This window comes from Neltuma alba, unplaced genomic scaffold (genome assembly GCF_004799145.2).
Source record: "Neltuma alba isolate B1F8T4 unplaced genomic scaffold, ASM479914v2 tig00004267_pilon, whole genome shotgun sequence".
NCBI classification, from domain to species: domain Eukaryota; kingdom Viridiplantae; phylum Streptophyta; class Magnoliopsida; order Fabales; family Fabaceae; genus Neltuma; species Neltuma alba.
This window is the reverse complement of record NW_021633628.1, coordinates 70,997-79,001: the sequence shown is the minus strand read 5'-3', so window position 1 is coordinate 79,001 and position 8,005 is coordinate 70,997. Positions and strand designations below refer to the sequence as shown.

General features: G+C 33.9%; 1 pseudogene; it reads right to left on the bottom strand.

Moving 5' to 3' along the window:
• Positions 1–1,763: 1,763 nt before the first annotated feature.
• LOC114744113 (elongation of fatty acids protein A-like) lies at positions 1,764–7,746 on the bottom strand (annotated as a pseudogene).
• Between the last annotated feature and the right edge of the window lie 259 nt (positions 7,747–8,005).

Here is an 8,005-nt window from a genome sequence, read left to right as displayed (position 1 = left end):
GTCATGTAAAATAGTCCAATGCCTCCATAATTCGCTTTGTCTTATGAATCCAAAATTTTAGATACATCCCATAATGCTCTGAATAGAAGTCTTGTTGAGATATCAAAGACTATATTGACGGTACTAAAACATTTTTTTTTAATCTAAAATAACATATATTAACTCCTTGAATTGACAAGCGGGATCAAACCAGCAACTCTCACTTATCAAAATTTTTTTCATGCCACTGTATTATGGTGATTATATAGTATGATAAAAATAAGGTCCAAGTTTGATATAAGGAACAGAATTATAAGCTCATTTAGAACAACTTATAAGTAGTTTATAAATAGCTTTTTAATAATGATTTATGAAGTACGAGACAAGTATGTGAGAGAAGTTTTGTCTTGGTTTACGTCAAACATACTTATAGGTGATTTGTCAAACATACTTATAGGTGATTTCCACCGTTATCCTAAGCACGGACTATATTTATATCACAAGAAGAAAGAAAAATGGATTTGCTCAGTCAAATGTTAGTCAAATGGTAGTTGGTGTTGAATTTGAGTCTGAGCTATACCTTAATTAAGTCTCACTTAAAGATAATATTAACCATCAGATTATGACGTAATGCTATTAAAATACGAACCATTATTTGTTATCCTTTTAAAAAAATTGTAACCATCCTGTTAACACCATTGGGTCACAATTTCATGATTAATAAATCTAAATTGGAGCTTGATTGAAAGAAGTTCAACTGAGGACATGATATAACATATTGTATTATTTAAAATCATGCTATTTTATATTTGATATAATATTGGGCAATATAAAATTAACCTTTTTAACGAAAGTATCCTTCACCTATAAAAATATGTTTTAGTAAAAAATTAACATTTTTACTTAAATTATCATTAATATAACAATTTTTAAAAATTATTTTCATTAATATCAACTTTAGGAAGTTTATACGTATTTTGCTTGCTTAATATTTTACTTTTAGGGAACCTAGCTAAATTATGTTTTCTCATAAATAAATTTAGCGATTTTAATATTGGTGGCCTCATTGTTTTTCAATCAAGTGGAAGCAAATCACATACTTGTTTATAAGGAGCTCGTTCTTAGTTTTCCTATACCAAATAATTTTATAATAGCACCATAATATATAGGCTCAATTATACTGTATATTATGGGCTCGAAATAAGTGATAATTCCATAACATATTCTATTAACTTATAATATAATCAGTTTTTATATGAAGTATTAAACACATTCTTAATAGGGAAAATGACAAAAAAATACTCATTGAAATTGAAAAAGATAAAAAGGTGATCCAAATAAATGAAATAATCAAATGGACAAGAGGCATGAATTTGGAATTTGCAGATTTTGATAAAATGACTAATACGCCCCTAGAGTAAGACAAAAAAAAAAACAGTTGAATATTTTCACATAACACGTTGATTAAAATAGGTTGCAAAACTTATTACATAAATGGTCACTTTCATTTTGCAAATAAACAAGTTGCAAATCCCCTAATGTGAATGGCAACTTTCGTTACACGAGTTGTGATTCTTTTTATTTCATAAGTTGTTATTCTCATTATATATTTAGTAAAATTATATACAAATAGATTAGAAATGGTTATAAATAAAGAAATTGTGAAACACATTATGGAAATTGGTATATTCATTTTGAAAGTTGTTAATCACTTCACAAATGCTTTTAAAAGCTACCTTCATTATAATGAAACCCAAAGGAAAACTAAATCCAAGTTCCTCCAGTCACCGAAAAGGGTTCTTTGAAATCACATTGCTCTCGTCGTAGGAGTACAGTGATCGCCGTCGCTGAAGTTGGTTACCATCGTTGAAGTACATTGCCCTGTCTGAAATAACTAGTACTCCCTGCGATTGCAGCTGTCGAGGAGGTCGCTGAAGTAATGCTAATTGTGATAAACAAATAGGAAGCTTGAATATTATTCTTCATAAAGCATTTTCGATGGGTCCCTAAAGCTAAAAATATTATTGTCTAGCATTTCTCTTTCTGGTTCTGTCTCTGTTCTTTGCATAAAACTGTTTTCAAAGAATATGAAGCTGCCTGATTTTCTAGTATTATTAAACCATTTGCCCTGAATTTTACAAAACACATACTGGGATTTACAACTTTTATAGTGAAAGTGACCACTTTATTAATGAGTTTTGCAATATGTTTTCAGGAAATGGACAACTTGTCTCTATAAACCAATAAAATTCTATGCTAAATTTGAAAAAACACATAGTGGGATCTACAACTTTCGTAGTGAAAATAACCATTTTTTCAATGGGTTTTGCAACTTGTTTTCAGGGGATGAGCCACTTTTTTCTAAAAACTAATAAAATTCCACTCTGAATTTTACAAAACACATAGTGGGATTTACAATTTTAATAGTGAAAATGACCACTTCTTTAATAGGTTTTGCAACCTGTTTTTAGGAGATGGGCAACTTGTTTCTAAAAACCAACAAATTTCATGCTAAATTTTACAAAACATATACTAGGATTTATAACTTTTGTAGTGAAAATGACCACTTTGTTAATAGATTTTGCAACGTATTTTTGGGAGATAGGTAACCTATTTTTGACCACCAATAAAATTTCATATTGAATTTTACAAAACATATAGTGGGATTTATAACTTTCATAATAAAAGTAACCATTTCTTCAATGGATTTGTAAATTTGTTTTCACCGAATGAGTAACTTGTAAGCATAAATAAACCATTTAGTAGACATGCACCTGAAGTACATTGTAGTAAACATCGAACCATTAACTTTCATAATTAACTACATGTGTAATGAAATATACCATTCGAATAATGGTATTTAGCAAAAACCAGCAGGCACATGACAGCAGTTACATTACGTAATTCCTTGCCACCATTTTCTAATTTTTGCTACATCATTCACCAAATACTAAATATAAACCCTTAAGTCCAATAATCCTGTCCCTATTTCACCATGAAACAGTCACAAAAATGAACAACCCAAATCTCACTATCAACTTTTACTCACTTACGTAATCCCACATGTTCACTCCCTCTCTTCTTCTCTCTGTCTCTTCCCTGTTTTTTTTCTGCTTCTTCTCTAAACTTTATTTCTCTCTCCCCCCTTATAGTGTTGGTGATGAGATTGAGAAGGGAAGACGAAAGACAGGAGGTATCAAGTCTCAAACCCCAAGTATAATGAAATATTTATTAGGAGCATACCAGAACGTCGTAGGAGATACCACATCTTCTTCTTCTTCATTGAACCCTTTGACAGTTCATGCATAGCCTCCAGTTCTGCCACCCTTCAAAGAAGAAGAGAACCTGAAGAAAGAGAAAATAGCTCTCTGAACATAAAGTGAAAGAGAAGACAAAAAAGGATAAGAAAAAGGGTATTGAGATAATTTTTTAAAATTTGTAAATCCCAATTCAATACTTGTAGACCTATTTGTTCTTTGTGAAACTAGAATGACTAATCTGAAATTCCAAAATTCAAATGGTATTTATATGGGATTTTCTCTTCTTATTATCTGAACTCTGTAACAAAGTCAGTATTGTATTGTTCGTAGTTTGAAAAATCTCCACTTAGATACTCCCACGTGGGCAAATGATGTGCACTGGCCCCATGCATATATATATATATATATATATATATATATAAATTAAATATTATATCCTAGGTCAGGGAAAATTCCCTTCTCTATGACTTATCACATTCGGATGTGGCCATGATATTTTATGCGTGGGCCATGGGGCCAGTGGTCAAATCATCGAATCTTTTACCCCGTCTTTGCTCGTGTGCTTCCGTGGAATAAATTTGGAATGTTCCAAGATTTAAAATAGAGCTTCTTTTATTATTTTTTTTAGAAAACAATTTCCAAAATAATATTTGAGATAATTTGAAATATTCTAAGGCGTAATCATATTTCTCAATTGACTAGTTTTATACCTTATCCTCCCTTTCCTTTTCACTTATATATATATATATATGTATATGTAATTTAATTTGTTCTATCTCACATGCACATGCATGTAACTATTTATGGCAACTATTTTCTATTTATGACGAGGGGAGAAGAAGAAAATGAAAGTACCTATAAGCAAAGAAAATATTAAAGGGGTGTTTCAAAACCTTAGAAGCACTTAAAAAGAAAAAAGCTTTTTTATAAAGTAGGATAAACCTCTTCTCATATACTTATCTAAATTTTGTAAAATTACTATCAAAATTAAATGCTAATCTAGATACCCCAGATCGAATAGAATTTGAAGATCAGGCTTAGGTTCAGATCACCAACTTGCATTCTGCTTTCATGTTCCACTTAGCGACCACACCTTATTAATTAATTAATTAATTGGGAGAATTATAATCAGACCGCTTAAAAGACAAAAAAATTACAAAACAAGTCTTAAAAATTGTTATTTTTCACATTATAAGCTGTTTAGGTTGTTACGAAATTTTTTTAGTACTCCTCCAGTCGTAGATATAAGACTCATCTTGTAGTGTAATGTACATTTTGTATTTAGGATCGGAGGGAGTAATTATTTTTTTCTTTGGACTTGATTGTAGTTTTTCCTAATTAATTTCCAACGGACAGACTGCACCAGATTTCCAATGCGTTTATTTTTTCATTTCTTTAGTTAGAAAATAAACCAGTTTCTTCTGAAACAGACTGACCAGGCCGTGTATCCCGTTCAAAATACCCTAATTAAAACGGGGGAAAAATCTATGGAAAACTGGTCTGAACCCTTTTATTTCTTAAAAAAATAATTAATAACCCAAAATTATATTATTTTGGATTTTTGTTGGTTGATTTTTTTGTTGTTGTAATACATATATGTTTGATGATTTATATTCTGGTTAATCATGAAAACTCGTGCTACTTTGGTTGGTTGATTAATCTAGTGAGAAAATCATGCAACAATATTCCCTATACGCGTCGCATGCACTTGCTTCGAGAAGATATATGGTTATTGTGGTGGAAAAGGGCAGATTAATTTTGGCCTTTGGAACAAAGATCCCTGCATTGCATGCCCTAATTAGGTTACCATATATGATCTCTTGATTCTTAAAATGATTGTGGTGCCACTAAATATATGTATGAGTGGACATCTAAACACGAAATGGATATCACGCGCAAAAAAAAAAAAAAAAAAAACTCGAAATGGATGTGACGGGGCAACATCGTTGTTATTATATATATATATATATATATATATTATGGGAGGGACCATGATGATAGGCGTGTTGGGTCAAATAAAATTTGCAAATAAAGGATTACTTTAATTATAAATAATTGTTATTTTGGCAACTCACTATTGATATTTTGTTTCTATTGTTGTATATGGGGTCCTTATTTAGTGCTCATCATTGTAATACAATTCAAACCATCCAAAATCTGATATGGATTGTTTGGATTTAAAATTTTTAATATACAAATTTTTTAATAATAAATTTAATTTTTAAAGAAGTGTCAGTTATAAGATTGTATTTATTTTAAATTTTGTATCTATTAAAAAAATTAATTGAAATATAAAAAAAATTAAATTCAATATGGATCATCCAAAATCGATCTGAATGGTCCACATTGCGATGAGCATGGAATATGTTCCCGTAGCATAAGCTTACCATTTCTCTAGCTATAACTTGAGATTGACCATGCTACAAGTGGTAGTATATTGCTTAACAGTCAACCATTCAAGGTTTTGGATTCCGATTCCAGCGTTATCTTCACCCCACAAGTTGATTATTCCTGTGTGGGTCACACCAAAATAGAGAGGATCGATTCCCACGTATGAGGCTCATTAAGGTATTAAAAAAAACTAAATTGAGGAACAGGGATTATATTAATATTTTCTTTTCAGGTTTATTCTCTTAATTTTTTTGCACAATTTAAATTAAGTTTTCTTACTCGCCAAGATATGTAGGCAAATCTGCTTAGTGGCCCTATATCCCTAGAAGCAAAAGCAGAATTAATTCCTATATATGTTCTCCATCATTATATTGCTGCCTGCACCTTCTCTCTCTTCGCTAATCTCCATAAACAAATAAATAAATACACACACAATATGAGTTCAAATTGAAATACCAGAATTTAAATTAAGATTTTTTCTATGGGAAGACAAATGTCGACATTTTTACCATCTTATGTAAATGGATGGAGGAGATTGTTTTGCGAAGAGAGAGGCACGACAAAGGTCTATACAATGATGACTGTGGGTGCATCCAAATTGCAGAAATCATACTTTTTAGATATTATATAATCATGGAATTTTTTCCAATCCACAAACAACCTTTTTTTAGTAGAAACAAAATACCATTAACTCCAGAAGAGAAAGAAAAAAAAAAAACTACAAAACTACAGCAGATAGGGATTGGCTTCCTTCATCACCATCCATCTCAACTAGAAGAAAGGTGGAGCATGATCAAAGATGTAATAATTCCCTTCAAAGCTAGGGACATCTATGGCAAGATAGTCTTGCCATAGAGTTGTTAGCTCTAGGTTATATAATCATGCTTACATGATTCTGCTTTGACTTTGTACAATAACGCACGCACATTTACCATCGTCAAATTATGTAGTTAGTGTTTGTGTGTCTATATATATATATATATATAAAACAAGCATTGGGGGCATTAAATCAAATGGGTCCTAAAAGTTAAAAGAATATAAATTATGCTATATATCCTGCTTTAAATATGGAATAACACTACGCAAAAGTACTGCAAAGAGATATAGATGATTCAAATGCTAGAATCAACGTATCAAAGCATACATATAATAAAATCCACAATACGTATATATATCTGTATGTATGTATGTATCACATTACTTATATAAGCCATTACATAAACATATATACCATAGATGCAAACATAAGAGTAAAAGAGAAAATAAAGAGAAAAATACAGAAAACAGCGAACATGAAGCCACTACTGCACCACAGATGGCTGCTGGCTTTCTACTCGGACTTCGACTTGTATGCCTGCTCACGGAAGTTCAGAAAGTGGAACAGAAGCCAAGCATAGAAGAAGACGTTGAGGATCCAACCCCAAACTCCGGAGCAACCTGGCCCGAAAAAGTGGTACCCCAGCATGAGCGCCAAAGCGCCGAAGCTGGCTCGGAACTGAGCGATCTGGCACTCCGTCACCAACTTCTTCCACTTGGGACGAACCCCGAGTACGCACAATAAGTAGTAGGTGTACATCAGCACGTGCACGGAGGCGTTGGTCACGAGCACCACCGGGAACAGCGACTGAGACGTCCAGAGCCAAACGTAGCACATGTCGACCACGACGGCGTGGTGGGACACGTGGAGGAGGGTGAGGCGTTGGGCGGAGTCTGACAAGAGGATCAGGAGAGTGTCGACGAATTCGAGGATCTTGGAGAGGTAGAAGATGTAGGCCCAGAAGAAGACGGGGCCGGACGGTGGGGTGTTGGGCGGGAAGCAGATGATCCAGTGGAGGTCAGGTGCATTGGACACGGTGGACAGGGTGCAACCGAGGGCCATGATGAAGGAGAGGAGGAGAATGACAGTGTTATAGACGGCGGTGATAGGTTTGAGGATGGGCGGAGGAAGCCTGAGGCGAAAGACACGAGTGAGGAGGAAGATGATAAATAAGTAACAGGCATCGGTGATGAGGGGAAACTGAAAAGATGAAGCTGGGGTTTCGTTGCGAATCCATGTGAAGTTCTGAATGGCAGGTTGGTCCACTAGGTAGTACATTAAGAATGCTGAAAGCTTCATCGTGTTCGTGGGAAAACGCAGAAACAAGAAGATTGATGAACGGAAAAAGCTTTGGCTTGGAGGGGGATGGATGCGTGAGGGCAGAGGGGGTAAGGGGGGCGTATATATGGCCAGATACATCGTATTATTATGAATGGGCCGGGCCTGAAGTTGGTGAGCCCCAAGCCTAGAAACCTCAAAGTGGGATGGAGGCTTAGGCCGTACGCTGAGGAGTTCGGCTTTTCTCGTCTACCCTTCACCGCCTCCACTCCTCCTCTAC